The sequence below is a fragment of the Dryas octopetala genome, chromosome 2, assembly GCF_963921425.1.
Source record: "Dryas octopetala chromosome 2, drDryOcto1.1, whole genome shotgun sequence".
Lineage (NCBI taxonomy): Eukaryota > Viridiplantae > Streptophyta > Magnoliopsida > Rosales > Rosaceae > Dryas > Dryas octopetala.
In genome coordinates, this window is record NC_141367.1 from 2188681 (window position 1) to 2210974 (window position 22294).

A 22294-nucleotide genomic window follows, 5' to 3' on the forward strand; every position below is an offset into this window, starting at 1 on the left:
TGTCTAGAGCCACACAAGCAGCAATATATTTAATTTCATTACTTGTTCATAGCGAGTGAGAGCTAGTTTCCTTTTTTTTTTATCGCAAATTTTGTTGAACAAAATTTCATTTTCAGCTCTTTTTCTCTTTAAAAGATAATCTTTATGAATGTTTATACATTAATTTCAGAATGATCTCATGTCCAATTGACAAACCCATGGAGGGAGCCCTAGCTTGTTAGACAAATTAAAATCCTTAATTAGTCCTCTGTTTCACAAACCCACCGTGCATAATTACGAAATATGAGATAATAATTTTAAAGAGACAAACAAATTAGAGTTGATTGCTCTGTTTCAACATAAAACAAAATTTCATGGTCTAAGAATGATGAGAACAATCGCTTTTTTACACTGTAAGCATAAGAATCTAGACAATTCCGATCTCTAGTACAAATAGACATAGTACAAATAAAAATTTTGATTTCACCATATATTGAATCAAAAAACAAAGTATCCATAAACATGAATAATTTATACCAACAGAGAAATACAATGATTCATTCAAAAATTTTAATAGACTTGGTTCAAGTTGAAGTAACCTTCATTGATCTATCTTGGGAAAATTACAAATTATATATAAAGGTAAAATTCATCAAGTCATTCTCTGTATCATGTTCCCAAAAGTAGTTGATTCTTTCATATGTGGGATCTCTTTTAGCAAGAAACCAGATCTATACAAAGGTTGAATCAAGCTCTCTCGTTGCAAGAAGACCATCATTATAGTCTATGGAAAGGAGAGGATGGGTTGAGATGAAGATCTTGAAGCTGTTGTTTCTGGTGCAGGAAATGAGGATCAGAGATTATAGTGGGCCATGACTTGCATACACAGCGAAATCGTACTACAGATTTCACTGGTAGCCTTGGGAGTAGGTTAGCAGTGATTTCTGGGAGATTTCGCTGATGCATCATGAAAAGCCCTACACTCCTCCTTACAACTGTCAAAAGAATTAATGTAAAAATGTTAATTAATCAAACCCTGACAACAAAAATCGATTGAAGAAAGAGCTAGTTTATTAGGGATAACAATATATACATACCTTTGGTAAATCGTTGATGCGATGTTGATGAAGAACCTTCAGATTTAGGTTCTCATCAGCATCGTCGTCATCATCTTCTTGGCTTTCTACAGCTACCCCAAATACCATCTGCTCCATTTCCTTAATCCCCAAATACACTGTAAGTGAGGTCGATTGTGCATAAACCACCTCAGTCTTGGGTCAATATATAGATGGGATGGAGGGTTCCAGAAGGCTAGAAGGGTTGGAAAAACAATGGGCTTATAGGGTTAGGTGTCTGGTTTCAATTTTTAACGTCTTCCTCCCTTTTTGGCAAGTGTATCCTTGTATATATGTTTCTTCTTATGCTGCTTACTATTTGGAAAGTCTATTAAAGTTGTCCTGCTATTTCTATTTTAATTTATGAATACTTAAAAATAGGACCAAGAAAAAGTTTAATGGAAAAGTATACAGAAAGTATTCTATGTGTTTCTCGATTCTTTTTTTTCTTTCTTGACGCCTTATTTTTTGTTTCTAAAACTTGTAAAATGTTGTGTAATTTAAAATTTTCAATGAAATTAATTTATATATGTCTCAATTGTGTAAAAATTCGACAATCTGACATAAAAGGGAAAACTTCAAGAGAAGAAAATGCATATTTGGATTAATTATTATGTATTGGCTATCACGACAACAATAATAATCTATCTTCTCCCAACATGTGGTGTATGTATCTTAAATTATTGGATAAAATTGATGCTTAATATTTGTTAATACGCCGACAACAGCCCGCCTAAAGGCAGAGAATCAAGATCCGATAACAAAAAAAACTAAGAAACTAAATGTGCATGGATTGGGACTACGTGCATGGACGCGAAGTACAATACCTACTTAAAAAAATGGAAAAAGATTTTGAACCCTAAAATTGGCAGACTCCTACATTTTCTTTTCTCAAATTAAACTTTCATGGAGCTTGTGATATGGCTAAGGGGATATGTACCTTGGGTACGTGCAGGTATATGCAATGCGCATGGGGTCTTTATCTCCTAGGTTTTAGCACTCTACCATTCAATTAGTTTTGTTTTATTGATTGATTGACCCATGGCCATATTATTGATTCATTATGCTAGCTGCCTCTTTAGCTTTCTTGGAGAAATTCACTATCTTAAAAGAAGAATACTAGTTGTCTTCTCCTTGTGCCTTCTCTAGCTTTTTACCTTCTTCCTTCTCCTAATGGCATGTCTACTCAACTAACTTTTAAATGTAAGTCTTTAATACTTTGAAAAACACCCAAAAAAAAAAAAGCTAGAACATGATATGATGATCCACGATGCAAGAAGGAATCTGAATTTCAAGGAAAAAACTAATACATGAATATTGATGATGGTTTCATTAGGCTTTTCCCTGTAGATATACAACACAGGCCGGGAATATTGATGATGGTTGGAACCAGGGACGGACGCAAAGCCAAGCTTGGGGGGTCGGGCGACCCCCCGAACGGCGGAGCACGCAGGCTTGGACCTCTGGACGGCGACACCAGCAACTCCCCAACGTGAAGAAGGCGACCCCCCGACCCCAACGGCCTGACGTGAAGAAGGCGACCCCCAGGGCTCCACTGCTCCAGCCTCCAGCCTTCCAGGTGATGAAACGCCATGAAAGTGTTCACTAATTGAGAAACAGAGAAAGAGAGGAGAAGAGAAGAGCTAAAGACTGAAGAAGGGGTTGGGCTAGTGGGCTGCGGCCTGCGGGCTGTTTTTTTTTTTTTTAAGTTCCTACTCAAAACGACGTCGTTTGGAGCTAGGAATTAACAAAAAAAAAAAGGACTTTTGCTCCCAGTGACCCGTGTTGTGCTCTCTCAGTCTCTTCCTCAATATCAATCCTCATTCATTAACAGCAAAACCCACACGGCCACACACAGAGGACAGAGCCCAAGTGCCCAACCCAGCCCCTACCACCGGAGCCGGCCACCTGCCCCGGTCCCTAAAAAATTTTGCCGCCGCTTCACGGCGCCAGGCTCTGCCTAACCATGACCCCCCAAGTTGGGGATCCTAGATCCGTCCCTAGTTGGAACATAACATCCAATGTGCAATGATCCTGGGACACAGAACTAACCAAGATAACAATTAAACTAGACTCTACTTTGCAAGTCGAACCGATTCAGATTGGTTTCATATACCACTATACAATTACAGCATATCCTAAAGCATTCAAAAATGACAAAAACCCAGAAACTAACTTCTAATAGTAGCAAACTTGGGAAAAACATAAAACATGATTAGCACTGTCAGCAAATATAATTAAACAAGAAACAAATGAAATCCGTCATAAACAAATTGTACTCTACTTCCCACATAATCAACCCATTAAAATTGCCGAAAGTCGGATTTATGCTCCGTCAATTTGAAACTTCTATAACTTAAAAATTTTATGCATGGTAGTGGTGTTTGACCCACAGAACACTGCCCAGTAATTTAATGTGATGCCACCAGCTATATCGATGTTTGCTACTGGCCGAGGTTAACTTTCCAGAAACCAGAGTCACCTGAAAGTGTTGAAAGTTCATCCAATTTCTCAGCGGGGATGTGTGGGGATGAACCTACACCCTGTATTTTTTAAATTATGATTTAGATTGGGAACCAAAAGAGGAAAAGATGAAGCAACAAGAGTACAAAATCTTTCACAAAAGATGCCTTAGAAACACCAGCTCAAGGAGACATGTTCTTACCAAGCCACCTTTGTTCGAGAAGGCACAATAACTGTCCCTAGGAGCTGAAATATGACCACGCTAATACTTAAGCAAATCTGATGTATATTTGCCGACTATATAGAGCATCGATCTAGGGATGCAAACTAGTTGAAATGCTTAAGAAAATCTTATGTTCAATTGATAATATTGACATATATAAGTTGAATGATATATATAGAGTATTGAAATTTGTGAACAAGATTACCTCATTTTTATGCATACTAAATTTATCAATACAATCATATGTGCACTTGGTTTATTGCTTTCAACAACCAGAAGCATTTGAATATTTAAAGGTTTGTTCATCCTGCATGCATTGCAAATTAAGTTGATATATCCTGGTGAGAGAACGAAAACAGTTTTGGGTGGTAAATCGTGAAATAAGCCTTTGGTGGGATATGTTGAAGAACAGAGAGAGAGAGAGAGAGAGAGAGAGAGAGAGAGAGAGAGAGAGAGAATCGACACAGAGATGAGAGAGAACAAAGAAATAGATCGTGAGGGGAAGGGAGAGAGATCGCGAGGGGGGGATATATATAGTGAGAGAAAACTGATTTTTTTTTTTAATGTGGGTTTAAAACTAATTAAGTGGATCTTTTTATCATTTGGATAAAGTTGGTGAATTAGCTTATCATTAAGAGTCCAAAAGTGGACTTTATAATCATTATATGATTTTTTTTCCTTATTTTTCATTATTCATTAATTAACAATTTGTTTTCATTACATTGGAGGGAATGAGACTCTCGACCTATCATAATCTTTATCCATTTCTCTACCTACCCTCTGACCTACCCCGAGTACACATTTAAGACACTCACCAAACAATAAGCAACAAAAAAAGAAACATTCATACACTTTCCAATCCAATAGATACAAGGGGAACAATGTGGACCAGATAAGAATTTATCTAAGACAAAACCCTAGAAGCCCCTTGATTTACAAACCATTCTCGCCTTCTGGAACCCTCCCCCTATCTATAAATTAACCCAAGACCTAGGTGGTTTGTGCACAAATGAAATAGAAGTGTATTTGGGGGTTAAGCTTTAATTAAGGAGATAGAAAAAATGATAATTGGGGGCATTTGTTGGCTGTGTTTTAGGGTAGTTGCAGAAAGCCAAGATGAAGATGAAGGTGATATTGATGAAGGACCTAATTAAAGGTCCTCAATTAAGAATCAGATCAGATCAATGATTTAGGACTTGAGTTAATGGGAAGATAGGATTAGTGGAGTAAACTTCTCCTACCTTACTGCAAGTTGGCATTGATCAAGGCTAGGGCTAAAGGTTATCTCCATGTTTTCCAATTTTTTAGTAATAACGAGAAATATGTTATCTGATGTCAAAGGCTCCTCCATCAGCCTTCTCTATCCTTAGTTATTCAACATAAGTTCTAAAAAAAAGCCCATGCCACCAATTCCCAGTACATATACCAAAATTAAACCACCAAGCCCATGCTATCAATCAGTAATGCAACATCAAGTCATGACTTGTCATGTAATTAAAATAAACGAGCTGGCTGTAAAGCAATTTCATCATCACCTCATATAATATTGAAAAAAAAACATGAACCTGAGACATAATTCATCTTGGAAAAGTAAAACTAAAATTTTTACAATTTGGTATGTGCACAAACCAGCTCAATATTAGGTTAATTTATAAATAGGATTGAGGGTTTCAGAAGGCCATAAGGGTTTAAGTAAACAATGGGCTTCTATGGTTAGGTTTTTGGATGAATTCTTATGTATGTCTCCCTCCTGTATTTGTTTGGCAAGTGTGTTTATGTGTCTTTCTTTGTTGCTTAGTTATTGTTTGGGAAGTTTTTTAAATTAGTGTTGCTAAGAGTGTCAAATGGCCTGGCCAATTTCACGGAATATGGTACATACGATTGAAACAAGTCAGCCGATATGAGTACAATGCATATAAATAGATTGGGTCGGGGCTGAAGTTTTTAACCCAACAAGCATTGTACGAGCACAACATGTACAGGCCGAAAACAATACGCTCTCAAGCACAACACGAGCTAAGCACAATACAATCTCAAGTACAACACGAACCAAGAACAACACAGCACAAGAACAACATTAGTAAGCACAACTTGAACACCAGCACGAAACAAGACTGAATTAGGCACTACTAGTTTGACATTAGTTTTTCCTTTTTAAAAATGTTTCAACACAAAAATTCAATTTTTCAAGAAAAAATTAATATTTAATTATAAGAAAAAAATGACAAAATATCAACAGGCCTTTCAACCTAAAAAGACAAAAAGAAATAAGGGTTTGTGGCTTGCCCATGAGCCAAGAACAATACGATCACAAGTACAACACAAGCCAAGAACAACATGAGTACGAGTACAACATTGTCAAGAATAGTATGAACTCGAGCATGACATAAGCATGGATTAAGCACTACTAGCTTAACATTGGTTTTGTTAAGCCATAACAGTGTTATGGCTCAGGTCAGCACGTGTTTAGTTAGCTTAATTAATTATTAGTTAGTCTGTTATGTGAGTTGTCATGCAATTAGGTTTGTTATATTGATTTACAGCCACACATATTAGATATATGTAAGTCTCTGTTGTACTTATTAGCGTGACATTGAATCAAAGACTTTCATTCATATAACTCTTTCTCTTTCTCTTTGTTTTATTCTTCTTCTGCTCAGATTCTTACTTTCTCTGTAACCCTAATTTGAATTCTAGCAGGTTTATCCTTTTTATATACAACAAATAAGCTTTTCAACTAAACCAAGAATGAATTTTACATGATCTCATTGTCGCTCCACCTTCGTTATTATAAGATATCATATCTTCCTTTTCTAACCACTATGCCACCTGGTGATTCAAATCTCCCTCATACCAAATAACATTCAAATTGAAATGATCAAACTCTCACTTACAAAGATTTTTCTTCTTAATTGAAAGCTGATTGGAATTTGAATTAAAATTTAGTACTGTGGGTGCAAGATTATTAGTTTTATCACCTACTTCAACGTACTCTACTTCGATCAGAGTCTTTTTTTCATGAGCATCGGGGTAGTGAGGATTTGGTCTGGACCTATATATAATACGGTGATACATGATACCTATCCTATACCAAACGTCCCTATACAAGATGATATTTGATGACCATCCTATATGAGAATGTCTTCATACATGTATAGGACGTGCACCATCCTGGTATAGTATGAAAATTATGTATCTTTGTATAGCATTCGGGTCTGAATCAGGTTCTCATGACCTAAGTGCCGGATCCGTAGGTCCTCACAAGAAAATTGGTGAAGAGAAGAAATTGAGAAGAACATCAACATTTCCTTTACCAACTCGGAAATAAGGGTCGAAGCTGAAGGAAATGGGGAGGCATATGTTTGCACCATAATTTGGTTTTAGGCCAAGATCACGACTAAGTCCAAAGTTTTATTAGTGAATCCCAAATTGTCTTATCCAAGCTTTCAAGTAAGCCCAATTTCGTGGCAAGAAGTTTCCAAAAGCTAACAAATATATCGGTCCAACTGTGCCAAGATTTCTTGGCAAACTAGGAGACCAAATCAGGCAAGAATTGGCAGAGTTGCGAGCAAAGAAAGAAAAGAAAGAAGAGATAGAGCTTGCATAGAAAAAGGGACTTTTCAAAGGTTCTAGGGTTTAACCACCATATATACGAGGCACTAGCAACATCAGAAGCTCTCTCAACACATTCAACAAAATACAATTCAGCTTTTCAGCACCCAATTCCCAAAAATCCAAAGACCAATATCACAACGTGTTCTTCAATTTCTTTTAGTTTTTCTAGATCGATCTTAGAACATTATTCTTAGTTTTTGCTTTGCTAAGATTCCAGTTGTTCTTAGTATTGATTTTATTTTAAGACTTGATTTCTTTCAGTTTTCGTTTGTTTTAGTATGAGATTTATGGTTCGAACTACTATTGTTACTCAGTTTCAAGACAATCTGATTATCCACACTTTTTATATTAAAGTTCATAGCTTTTCTTTGCATCCTACTACACAGGCTCCAATCCATCGCATATTTAATTTCGAGCACACAATTATAGTTTCACCAAGCAATTAAAGTCCTTGAGGACCAAGGTAAGGAGAACCTTCGACGAGTTTTTTGTTCCTTACTCGCTACACTATCACTTGATTTGGAGTTAGATATCTGGCGCAAAACATCACAAGCATCATTACATTTTGCAACCGGTCTCTCGGCTGAGAAGCAGTGGTATGCCCGCAAACATACTTAAAAGACTATAGTGGTTCTTTACTAAGGATCCGACCATCTCTACCGTGATTTTTAGGGGCACATGGGAAACAGTATTAAAACTGTCATTAATTTTACCAAAAACTGTATTTTTTTTTTTTTTTTTTGACAATAGAAGGGCTAACAAATAATCCTGGATGTAGTGATGAGAAAATTCACCGCCCTAAAAAATACCCGCAGGGACCGACCCCGATTAAGCGGGTATGGTAATACTATCCCTGTCCTTGTATACCGGCCTGTTTAATAAAAACCCGTATACCCATTTAATAAAAAATTATATTTAAATTTTTTATCTTAATTTTTGTTGTCTTTAAAATTTAATAGTGTTCTTTTTATGATTTAGTGTTGTTATAATATAATATGATGAATTTTAATGTATTTCATCTAGACTATATTATGATTTAGTGTTGTTGTTTTAAATTTTTTAAAAAAAAAATAATAAAGGCTACGAATACCCAATAGAGACCCAATTACCCGGCAGGGCGGGTATGGTATTGGTAAACCAACCCGTTGCCATCCGTACCTGGAGGTGAGGCTCCAACAATAATGAAGGCTCACCAACCAAGGACATATCAAGAGCACGATACGGCAAATTGAGGCAAACTGTTAACAACAAATTAAGAGAACAATCAACAAAGACACACCTAGCAGTCGAAAACAAAGGCCAAACCCCTTTGACTTCTTCCATCAGGTGCCCATCTAATCCTAGATCCCATTCCACATTCTTAAGATTTGAAATAACTTCATTAGATAGTTCTAACTCCAAAATAACATAATCATAACCTGTACCCAACACAAACTATAGTTCACGTGAAATTGCAAAAATTTCAGCTTATTGAGGAGAAGAGATACCCACGTACAAGAGGAAGGGACATAGTGTTGCCACTTTTTGTACAACTTGTTTTACTTGGAATTTAAAATGAATACCAAGTTGTAGCTTGAAAGTATACGAATCGATAGGTGGAGTGATAGCATAAAAGTACGAGGTTGATCCCACGAAGAATGAAATTGATGAGACACACATTCACTTGATCAGCTTTTATTGAAAGCAGTAAAAGAGTGGTGGTTTAAGAGTGAGACTAACCTAAGTGCATAAAAGTATATGGATTGACGTGCTAGAGTTTAGAATCCATCCTAATCTTAGAAATACCATCATTAGGGCCGCCATGCTCTATACTCCAATTACCTAGTATCAAACTTCTGACTACCAGTTAGGTTTGGCTAATTACTAGTGGCAACTGTTATTAATAGATTGTGTTTCCTTTTACATACTTAAATCTCGATCTGGCCGATTTCCCTATGCAATTAACTATACATGTTCTCCTTCGACTACGATTGACTATCCCTACAGAGTTGTTAACCATGTATAGAGTTGTTAAGTATTATGAAATGACAAAACATGCAAATCATAGACGGATCACGCCCCTATGAGTTTACAAAACCTAATCCCTTGAATTCATTAATCCATTCTTCACTTGTGATCGCAATGTTCTCTAAACTATATTTCACTAAGATCTAACAATAGCTAGATGCATACAACCTAGGGTGATCAATCCTAATAGGCAAACAACTAACATGTCGTTTATATAGAGATTAAGAATTTAATACTTAGCAGTTATTGTTAGGCATGCATGATCTTCAATTGGCCACTAAGTCTCATATTACGATGTTATGGTTAACTTCAATTAAGGTTTCATCTTTCCTCTAACATGTTAAAGTTAATTAAATGATCATGAAAAACAAGAAAATATCCATAACTAAGAGAAATACTAGATTAAATAGCGTCATGTCTACAAAAAAAAAAACAAAGAAATAACAAGAACAAAAAAGAACAAGGGAAACCAATTAATAAGGTGGCCGGAGGCTAGACAAGGGCAACTTGCTTTGGGCGGTGACTTCTTTTCCTTCTATTATCCCTCCTTTCTTTCTAACTCAATAAAAGACTTAATATATGCTTAACTTTGGAATGTGATGCTCAAATGAGAGGAGACGAGCTTTATTTATAGAAGAAGATTTCCTAAAAGTGCTAGGAATAGAGGAGGCGGCAAAGGGGGGGGGGTGTGCGCCTAGGAATGCTTGCCGAGCAAGCATCCTTGCCGTTCACTCCTCCTTGGGCTGCAAGGCATCTTCTTGTGCGGCAAGGTAAGGCATTGCCTTGTGGGCTGCGCGTGGATGCTCCTTGGTGGGCTTTGTGGGTTCGACTTTGTGTGCTTGAGTTGGCCCTCCATCTATTCTGGATGCACAAGGAAAGATTGAGTGGGCTTGCAGCAGGGCAGGCCTTGTGCTTGCTTGTAGGCTACCTCTTCGGCTCCATATGCTTGCACATTAGGGATGCTAGCTTAAGCTTGAACTTGCTACGTACCCTTGTGTATGCCTAGGCCTTATTTGATGGGTTTTAGGTGTGGCAAAGGATGTGGTTGCATTTCTTGTGATGGGCTGCACCCTAGTGTGGCCTTGTGAGGCTCTAGGCACCGACATGGGCTTTGTACTTGGGCCCATGTTGCTTCCTAGGCCCAATCTCATTTTATTCTAACTTTCCTAGTCCATTTGATCTCTCTACTTTTGCTTCTATGACCTAAAAAATACAAATACTAACAAAATCCTATAAAAACCTCAAGTTTTTGCAAGCTAAATTAGGGAGTTAGTGTATAAAAATACGGTGCAATTTATGTTCAACACATAGCCACTATAACCTCCCCATTACTATTCCTTGATTAATCATAGCCAATCTTAGAATAGCACTAATAACCCCAACCCTAGGAGCAGGCACAAAAGCAACATCCACATTCAATTTGAACATATGGCTGACAGAGCTTGCCATTTGCATGGCATGCAGCCAGACCTCCCCTGATTTGGAGGTGAATGAACTTGTCAATACTCCTCATGATAATGCATAGATATTTCTCCAAAGATTATATAGACGATATATTCCTCAATTTGGTCATGCATCCAAGTATTTCTCAGCAGCTAAATCTTTCTAATTAAGCATCTACCCCAAATATCTCTCTTTGATGTTTTTCATCGAATCTATGTGATATTATTCTTTCTAGAGTAAATATGGCTTTGCAATGCCTATTTTTTTTCCATGCTCTACTTTCGGGAAAGTTAATTCTTTTATATATATATATATATATGATTTTTCTCTGGTGCGGATCATCCGCACTCATTTTTTTTTGAATGCGTACATCTAGGATGACATATATACAATAATCATTGTATATAATTATGTCATTCTATACGCATCTAGAAAAAAATTAAAAATGAGTATGGACATCCTCTTTAGAGAAGGATTGTATATACATAATTATATATTTCTAGTAGAAAACTGCCTAGAGTCATATACTTATTGTGTGAAAACGATGAGAAATCGAAAAAGAAATTATGGTTTTAGATTGTATGCTTAATAAGAAATTTAATCCAAAAAAATGGTTCCGGTTGTTCAAAAATTGGACCTATGTAGTAAAAAAGAAGGTGGAAGCTAGCTAGCACTGGTTTTTATTTTATTTTTATAATCAAAAGCACTATTAAGTAGGAGTTTTTAGACAATTTCTAGTAAAATTAATGTACTACTGCCAAATTAACTTTTTTAGTTTAAAAGGCCAAACATAGCATTTAAGTGAGCAAAAAGGTATTTTAAGAAAAAACAATCCACATTTGTAAAAATGATGATGAATATATCTAGCAAACAATGGAGCATATTAAAACTAATTAAAAAAAATGTATTTCTAATACATACCTTGTCCATGCACTTTTTTTTTTTTTGGGGGGGGGGGGGGGGGGGGGGGAGAAAGGATATTAAAGCACAAAACCACTCTTGTGTATTCCATCCATGGACTTTTAGTTTTTTTCACGAACTTTCTTTAATTTTTCTCAATCTGTTTCAACTTCTCTTAATTATTTTATTTTTTAAATTTAATATTTGTACATGCAAGTTCAATTTCACTAATAAGCACATTATGAGAGAATATTAGATATTATTGTCCTCATTTTCTTCTTTAGAAGTTTTACTTTCTTTTGTCAAACTATCAGATTCTCATATGAATGAGCCATAACTTTCATTGAGAAATTAATATTACATATATATTGGTTTACAAGTTTTAGACAAAGAAAATAAAGTACTAAAGAAAAGATCGAAAAGGGAATAATCTAATTTTCCGTATAACTTTTTTTTCTTGTTCTTTATTTTCACTATTCATTATATCCAAATAGCAAGACACATGCATTGACACTTACCACACAATAAGCATCAGGAAAAAGAAACATTTGTACACTTTCCAATTCAATAGATACAAGGGAAGAACGTGGACCTAATAAGAATTCATCGAAAACCGAACCCTAGGACTGACACAGCCCGTGGGCCATTTGTGCTCGTGTTGTGAGTTAAACAGGCCAGCCCACAGGCATTTTTTTTATTTTTTATTTTTTAGAGTGAGAAAACTAATCTTATAATATTTTTTCTTCTTTATATTTAATTAATAACATTTTTTTGCATGAAAAGTGAATATTCTTGTTGAAAAGTTCTTTAAAAATGTAAAAAACAATGTTAATAATGTCGTACCTAATTTGGGCCCATTTCGTGCCCGTGCTCGTGCCGTGCCTAATGGGCTAAAAACTTCGACCCAACCCATTTACTTGTGTCATGTCGAGCCATGCCGTGCTTGGGCCAACTCGATCTGTTTGACACCTCTACTCCATCTTATCCCTAAATTGATCCAAGCCTGATCGAGGTGACCGGTTTATGCAAAAATGAAATGTCTTTCATTGTGGGTTAAGCTTTCATTAACGAGATAAAACATATGGTAATTGGGGGGATTTGTAAGCTATGATTTGGGATAGCTGTAGAAGCCAAGATGAAAATGAAGATGAAGATGTTGATGAAGGACCTAAAGGTCATCAATTAAGCACTAAATTAGAACATTGATTTACCTGAGGTATGTTGTATATCCTTAACGATTTATCACTAGTTTCTATATTTATTGTTTTGTTGCTAAATCTGTTAGTCTCTCTAAGATTTTGACATGAATTATAATATATATTGATGTATTCAATGTTATAGCCTTGTTATGAGTATTTGGAGGAAGAGACCAGCTGCATGTTTACTAAAGAAGTGTTGGATTGTCCAAAATCCCAACAGAAAATAATGTTAATGAAGCTGATCTTGCAGGTGTCTATCTCACTCTCCCTCTCTTTGACACACGTACACACACATGTAAACATATATATATATATAGAGTATTTTCCCAAAAAGTCTCTTTTTATTGGCATTTTGTATATCCCTAATGATTTTGTTCACTTGTTTTTTAGCCAATGTTGGCGGGAAGCAAACTTTATGAGTGTGAGGCGTGCCACCGTCAAGCCAAGTTTTGGCTCGAACATAATAAGAATTTGGTTGGATTGAGTTATTGCGCCTAATCTAATTCTAGCTTATCAAACAATTCATCGGCTGAGTTAGGAACCACTCTCGCCCTAGGTTCTTTTCTAGCCTCGGGACAAGGTTCTGTAAGGCCTAGTCGGAATCGGAATCCGACCCACTAGTTAGCCTCCTAAGAAATACGTGATCAAATTCGTGCACACAATGGTGTAAGTGTCCAAGCAAAATAAAGAATTTATGAACGACAAAGGTATAGTGAAATTCAATGCGATCTTCACCAATCGAACTAACTTCAAGGTTAAAAGAAAATATGAAAATAGCAGGCATTTAGATTGAAAGCAAACGGAAGAAAATCACATTAAACTTGGAAAAAGAACAAAAAAAGTCGCATGAAAAAGTAAAGAATGAAAATCAAATCGAAACCACAAACCCTCGGAAGGAGAATGACATAGTTACAAACCTAATGAAACTTGAAACTAAGAACAAATGAAAATCTAAAAAGCACTTCGAATGGAAGTACTAAAGAAAATATGAAAGCAAAAGAACTTTGAGTAATTCTTGAGACTTGAGAGTTTGTGAGTTAATTGTTGTGTGTTGAATGTTCGTCTTCTCTTTTGAATGCATCTATATATAGGGATTAGCATAGCAATGGGCCAGTACTTGGCCTGAAATTCCCTCTAGACTCCTTGTATGGATAAGATTTGAACTCTCTTGAATTTAGGATTCGACCGTATTCTTCCTTGATAACCATGTGATCTTGAGCATTGATAACTAATCAGAATCCTTTCCAAATTTGAACTCTTTACTTGAACGTCTTGGCTTCTTGATTCAATTGGGCTACTTGGTCTCTAAGACTTTCCGAATTCTTTCCTTTGTAGGATTTGCATTGATCTTTTGCTAAATTTCTGAATTCTTTTCCAAGCAAAGATTTCGATTTGGATTCTGATCGATCTTGAGCGGAGTCCTAATTCGAGTATGATTTAGTGGTGTATTGGAAACCTCTATTACTTGGGTTGAGCCATTATTGGCTAGTGAATTTCAATCGGGAGGCTTTAGAGCTTGATTGAACTCCTTGAAGTTTTAAACTTTAATTAATAAAAATTTGGCCCAAATATTGAGACCCAAAGCTTAATTAAAAATTAAAAATAAAATGAAACGACTCAGCCACAAAACTAGGCCGGAATCACCTCTTTTATTTTCCTTGCCCAATAATAAAACAACCTGACCCATTTTTATCTTTCAATCGGGCCAATTTCATTATTTTAAAAACATAACCTGGCCTTTAAATTATTCTCGAAACAATTTTATAGACTTAAAAATAAATTTTATCCCAACAAATGTTTTGGGTTATTCAAAATTTGAAACCATGTGTGGACCAATAGAAAAGAAGGGGGATTGAGCACTAATGTTTTAATTTTGTTTTGTTTTTCAAAAATCAAAAGAATTGTTAAGAAGGAGTTTTTAGACAATTTCTAGTAAAATTAATGTACAACACTGTAGCAAATTAAGTATTGTGGTTTCAAAGTACGTGGACGAAACAAATATTACGAAGAATATATAGGCATTATTCGAGCTTGAGAATATAAGCTAGGGAAATTGGTCGCTGAGGTTGTTGTGATTTATACACAAATATTGCTACTTGTGTTGAGCCTGTTATCTGGTTGGAGGAGGGGCCTTCTTGGCTCTCTTCCCTTCACAAGGTGACGTACATGATTTTTTTAAGCATTAAATGATTAATCATACTAGGGGTGGGTTCGGTACGGTTACTGTACCGAAACACCCATACCGAATTCCGACCGATATGGGTCGGTAACCGATCACTTCGGCATTGGTCGGAGAGTGGCGGTATCGGTCGGAGAGCGGCGGTCCGACTACAACACCAAATTAAAAAAAAATCACAGAGAAGGGGGAGAGATAAGACAGAGAGAGGGAGAGAGGGAGGGGGTGCGACAGAGAAAGAGAAAAGGACAGAGACAGAGAGGAAAGGTGGGGAGGGAGGGAGGGTGATGAGTTGCGCTAGGTTGGGCGGGGTGGGGAGGGGGGTGCGACAGAGAAGGAGAAAGAGACAGAGAGGGAGAGAGGGAGGAAAGGTATTTTGGGGAGAGGGAAATAGATGATAGTGGTACGTGGACCAGTGGTGGTGGTGGTGATGGTTGGAGATGATGAATTGATTGTGGTGGACCTGGTGGTTGGGGCTGTGGTCGCACACAGAAAGAAAAAAGAAGGGGAAAAGAAGAGAAGAGAAGAGAAGAGAAAAGAAGAAAAGAAAAGAAGAGACACGGGTGGGAGGAGAGAGAAGAAGAAAAAGAAAAGAAAGAAAGAAGAAAGGGGGGGGGGGCACGTGGGTTAGGGAGGGGGAAAGGAAAAGAAAAAATAATAAAAATAAAGTTTTATTTTGTATATGAATAAATAAGGTATTTTGGGGTTTCATTTAGGGTTTGGATTTTGGGGTTTAGGGTATTTTGGGGTTTCAAATTTCAATTGGGGTTTGGACTTTGGGGTTTGGAGTTTTATATTTTTATTACATATGTTTTTTATAATTTATAGTATATAGTCAATAACTTAATAGTTTACATGTTTTTTAATTTATATCATCTTCTAAACCTTAGGGTATATGGTATAGGTCATATACCTAATAGAGCCGTTAGGCTAAATGGCTAATACCATATACTAATAATAATATATTATACCATATTATACATTTATGATTGAGGTAATTACATAAATCATAAATAGTCTATAACTCCATAGTTCATATTGATATTAATATATCATATCATATTATACCATATTTTACTATATTATATCATATTATACAATATACTAAATTACTAATATTATATCATATTGATATAAATTATAGAAAATTAGAAATGTATTATATAAAATTATAAATTATATAGAATGATAATACTAAGTATTTTATATTTAAGGTATACCAGTATAATATATAAATGTATAAAAATGAATTATTTTAATTATACTTTTTCAATATACGGTCGGTATCGGTATACCGTCGGTATCGGATTTTGTAAACTAATACCGTTACCGAATTCATCGGTATTTTTCGATATAAAATCAGTACGAAATGGATATTTTTCTATATTTCGGTATTTTTACCCAGCCCTAAATCATACATGGCTGCTAACCTTTCATAAATAATAATAATAATAATGTTTATTCAACTGGAGATTCAGAGTTCAAAACCTTTGAGCAAAAAGGTATTTTAAGAAAGAGTGATATTATTCTCACCCCTCATTCATATTTTCTCACCGTAAAAAAATATTAATATACGTACTTATTCCACTTCCTTTTTATTCCTAAATTACCCCCCATCTCTTTCCCTTCCTCTTCATGATCCCCTTCTCCCACACCCTACTAAGCTTGAAAACGGAAAGCAAAAGAAAGCAACCATGGCTGGCAGTAGCGCTACATGGTTACTCCTCACCAGTTAGCCCAATATTGCACTTGATGATTTATTGAATGGAACATCGATCTTCATGACTTCCTATTTTAGAAATTTTGATTGGTCATAGCTTCAACTTCCTACATTAGAAATATGATTTTACTTGAATCTTATTCTCTTAGTGATTCTACTGATGTACAAGCCCTACACATGAGTTGCCATTGAAGAGAGACTATCATGGTTGTAGCCATGGCAACCTTAAGTTTATTTTTTCTTTTTTCTTTTTTCAATTTAAATGTGTCTTTTTATAATTTCATAAAAAGTAAAATCATAAATAAATTTTCTTAAAAAAGAGGTAGGAAAATATAATTGGTGAGTTAGAATAGTGCTACTCTTTAAGGAAACAACAATATCCGCAATTGTTAAAAGGGTCGTGAATAAGAAAAAACTGGTGCGTATTCAAAACCGTTTCTGATAGGTACTTCGTCCATGCACGTACCTCATCCATGCACGTATTTCGTCCATGCACGTACTTCGTTCATATATGCACTTTTAGTTTTCTTTTCATCACTTTCTTTAAATTTTTAAAATTTTTTTCAACTTAAATCTTTATTCACTTATTTTTTAAAATTTAATATATGACCATGCAATTTCAATACTCGTTGTGAGAATATTAGTTATTATTGTTCTGATATGCATTTCATCATTTGAGTGTTTTACTTACTTTTGTAAAACTATCAGATTTTTAGGAACCATAACTTACACTGAAAAATTTATGTTATATATATAACATTTTACAAGTTCTAGAAAGAGTAAATAAAATATATATTGACCAAGAACCAAAAAAAAAAAAAAAGGAAACATGAATATTTTTCCATTTAATTTGTTTCCTTATTTTTCATTATTCATGGTATTTAAATACCCATTCACATTTAAGACTCTCTTTTTTTTCATTACAATGAAGAGAATGTGACTCTCAATTAAGTCTTGACCTATATATCATAATATTAATTCATTACCCTACGTACCTACCCTCTTACCTACTCTCCTACCTACCCTCAATACACATTTAAGACACTTGCCAAACAATATGCAACAGAAAAAAGAAATATTCATACACTTTCCAATTTAATAGATACAGGGGGAAGAATGTGGACTAAATTCATCCAAAACCAAACCGTAGAAGCCCATTTTTTTTCAAACCCTTCTGGTATTTGGAACCCTCCATCATATCTATAAATTGACCCAAGACAGAGTTGGTTTGTTCACAAACAAAATTTAATTTAGTGTATTTGTGGGTTAAGCTTCGATTAAGAAGATAGAGCAGATGGTAATTGGGGGATTTAAGGTTGTGTTTTGGGATAGCTAGCTGCAAGTCAAGATGAAGATGAAGACGATGTTGATAAAAGACCTGAAGGTCCTTAATGAAGCAACAAATCGGATTAATGATTTACCAGAAATGTCTCATTTTATTGGTATGTTGTGAATCGATCTCTAACGAGTTACCATTATTTATTTCTCTTTTATTGTTTGGTCGCTTGATCTATTAGTTTCTCTAACATTTTGACATTAATTCTATAGTCAATTTAGTATATATTGATATGTTGTATGTTGTTGTCCTCGTACCAAAAAAAGTTCTGGAAGGAATGACGAGCTCCATTTTGGCTTTTAGAACGGCTGATAAAGTTGGTTATAGAAAAGTTGGTCCCCCTAATTGAAGCTTCCTATGGCTTACTTATTAAATTTTCGTGTAGGGAAACTGTTGAGATTGTTATTTGTTGATCTGTTCTTCTCTATAGTGGAGAAATTTAACCAAGACCCGATATACACAAAAGTAGAAAACAATTTTAAACAATCAACTCAGCCTATTTGCAAGTAATGAGAATTAAATTAAGATCAAGTAATATGTTCCAATATAAACTGATGGGAAATATATCAAAAGTTCAAATAAATATGGCCAACTCTGACCCCTAATTGAAGTTTATTAAGGTTTTTTTAGGAAAATCATTTTATATATACATGCAGGAGATTATGAGTATGTGACATTGGCATTGTAGTTGTTTGGTTGTTAATTTGGTGGTGTTTATGTGTGTTGTCTTTGTTCATTTATTGGTTATTTTCTGTATGATTTGTTTAGGTGATGGTGACAATTGGTAGTATATAATCCCAAGGAACATACATTTGAGGATATTATTGAGGATGATGGTGAGAATTGTTCCTTTGAAGCAGCTACTTATGTAGAGACTTTAGTTTCACCAGTAACCGGGAGCGGTGCAGACATGTGGAGATCTACAGAGCTCTGTTCAATGAGGTCAAAAATCATTTCTTTTGACTTGGCAGATGAGATGGTGTTATTAATTGCCCTTTTACCAAACTTCCAAAATCAACTACTTTGCAAACAAGAACAAGGATAGTACTTAAGCAATTAAATCTTATGTTTTGTTGAAGATCTTGATAGACATACAGTTTGTAATTTGATAGATATACAGTTTGTAATTTGATAGAGATAGATCAATGAAAATTACATAGTTTATAGTTAATTTGAAGATATATATACAATTGAATGATACATAGTATTGAAATTTGTGAACAAGATTCCCTCATTTTTACGCATACTAAATTAAAATTTATCAATACTATCATATGTGCATCAGGTGTATTGATTTCAACAACTAGAAGCATTTGCATATTTTAAAAGTTGGATTTTTATCATAAATAGTCCCTCAACTTCCACTAAAATATCAATTTGGTCCTTAAAGTGCATTTTCACTCAATGTCCTCTCTCATTTTTGTCACTGAACATCAATTTGATCCCTAGAAACATTTTGAAAATTCGCCAAAAATAGCTCGGGATATGAAAAAATTTCTCTAAAATTCCTACAGACTAGTCTTGACTACTGCTATTTTTATATGAGGTCAAATTATCAAATTGACGCTTATTATTAGTTTGGAAATTCGAAATTTTCTGGAAAATACTAAACGTCAATTTGATAATTTGACCTCATATAAAAATAGTAGTAGTCAAGACGAGTACGTAGAAATTTTCGAGGAATTTTTTCGTATCTCGAATTATTTTTGGAGAATTTTCAATGTGTGTCTACAGACCAAATTGATGTTCGGTGGCAAAGATGAGGGATGACATTGAGTGAAAATGCACTTTAGAGACCAAATTGATGTTTTATTTGTGATAAAAACCCTTAAAAGTTTGTTCATGCTGCATGCATCGATCGCATAGTTGATCCACGTGAGAGAAGATCAAAGGATCAACTTGTAGAGAATGCAACTGGTTTGTGGGGAGCCCTACACAAATTCAAACCATTTCACATAAATTTAACTTCCCTATGAAGACTAAACCAAAATAATTAATTAAAGTTTCCTATATCTGAAGACAAAGCAAGCCCTTCACATATTGGAAAACAAGTCTCCTTACTTTAATTTCTCTACGTACTCTTTGTTTTTGGTGACAAGAAGATAGAAAGTACAATACTTCGTCCATGCACGTACTCTGTTTATGCACGTACTCCGGCTATCCATGCACGTACTTCATCCATATATACACTTTTAGTTTTTTTTTCACTAATTTTAATTAATTTTTAAAACTTGTTTCAACTTAAATCTTTATTCTTTTATTTTTTGAAATTTAATAAATATATATATATGACCACGCAATTTCAATACACGTTGTGAGAATATTAGTTATTATTGTTATGATATGCATTTTATCCTTTGATAGTTTTACTTACTTTTGTAAAACTATCAGATTTTTAAATCTAGCTTGGAACCATAACTTTCATTGAAAAAAGTATGTTATATATATATATATATATATATATATATATAACATTGTACAAGTTCTAGGAAGAGTAAATAAAATATTGACCAAGAACAAAAAAAAAAAAGAAACAGGAATATTTTTCCATATAATTTGTTTCCTTATTTTTCATTATTCATGGTATTTAAATACCAATTCACATTTAAGACTCTTATTTTTTTGTTCAGTAGTGCTACATATACTACATTTTTATACCATAATTTCATACCACCTTATGTGGCAACTTACATGGCATTCATACATTGGATACTAAAAAATAAAAAGAAAAACCCAAAAAGAAAAAGAAAAACATTGTCCAATAAAGTAATAACACGTCAGATGGTATAAAAATGTGGTATAAGAATGTGGTAAGTATAGCATTATAAAATGTTACATATATTGGAGGGAATGTGACTCTCAAGTCTCAACCTACATATATCATAATACTAATTCATTACCCTACCTACCCTCTTACCTACCCTCCTACCTACCCTCAATAGACATTTAAGACACTTGCCAAACAATAAGCAACAGAAAAATAAACATTCGTGCACTTTCTAATGTAACAAATTAATACAGGGGGAAGACAATGGACTGAATGCATCCAAAACCAAACCGTAGAAGCCCATTCTTTTTCAAACCCTTATGGTATTTGGAACCCTCCATCCTATCTATAAATTGACCCAAGACAGAGCTGATTTGTGCACAAATGAAATCTAATTTAGTGTATTTGTGGGTTAAGCTTCGATTAAGGAGATAGAGCAGATGGTAATTGGGGGATTTAAGGTTGATTTTTGGGATAGCTAGCTGCAAGTAAAGATGAAGATGAAGATGCATGATGTTGATAAAAGACCTGAAGGTCCTTAATGAAGCAACGAATCAGATCAATGATTTACCATAAAAGTCCTATTTTATTAGTATGTTGTGAATCTCTAATGATTTACCTTTATTTATTTCTGTTTTATTGTTTGGTCGCTTCATCTACATATTAGTCTCTTTAACATTTTGACATTAATTCTATAGTCAATTTTAGTATATATTGATATGTTGTATGTTGTTGTCCTCGTACCAAAAACAGTCCTACTAATTAAAGTTTCGTTCATAGGGAATTTGTTAAGATTGTTCTTTGTTGATCTGTTCTTCTCTATAGTGGAGAAATTTAACCAAGACCGGATATACAAAAAGTAGAAAACAATTTTAAACAATCAAATCAACCTATTTGCAAGTAATAAGAATTAAATTAAGATCAATCAATATGTTCCAACATAAACGGATGGGATATATATCAAAAGGTCAAATAAATATGGCTAACTCTGACCCCTAATTGAAGTTTATTAAGGTTTTTTTTTTTGGAAAATCATTTTATATATACATGCAGGAGATCGATTATGAGTATTTTATTAACTGTTGCGAGTATATTATAATGGCTTCCCAATCATCTATATCTAATCTAGCTATATTTGTAATTAGCTGGAGATGTTGTATGATACAAATTACAAATAATATTATAATGGCTTCTCAGCTACAGCCCTGCATTTGAATATTTTAAAGGTAATCCTTTTATCTTGGTTTTTTATTATTTAGGCAAAAATATAATTATTGGTCTTTCAAGCCTGCATGCAATCACAACAGTTATGGAGGGCAAACCATACATCTTGTTAATTTCTTTGAGTACT

General features: G+C 34.6%; 1 long non-coding RNA gene across 1 annotated transcript; it reads left to right on the top strand.

Moving 5' to 3' along the window:
* The first annotated feature begins 17953 nt into the window (after positions 1-17953).
* LOC147292449 (uncharacterized) lies at positions 17954-19400 on the top strand. Its single transcript, XR_015120770.1, has 2 exons — positions 17954-18282; positions 18945-19400. It is a non-coding gene; the product is annotated as an uncharacterized LOC147292449 (long non-coding RNA).
* Positions 19401-22294: the final 2894 nt, after the last annotated feature.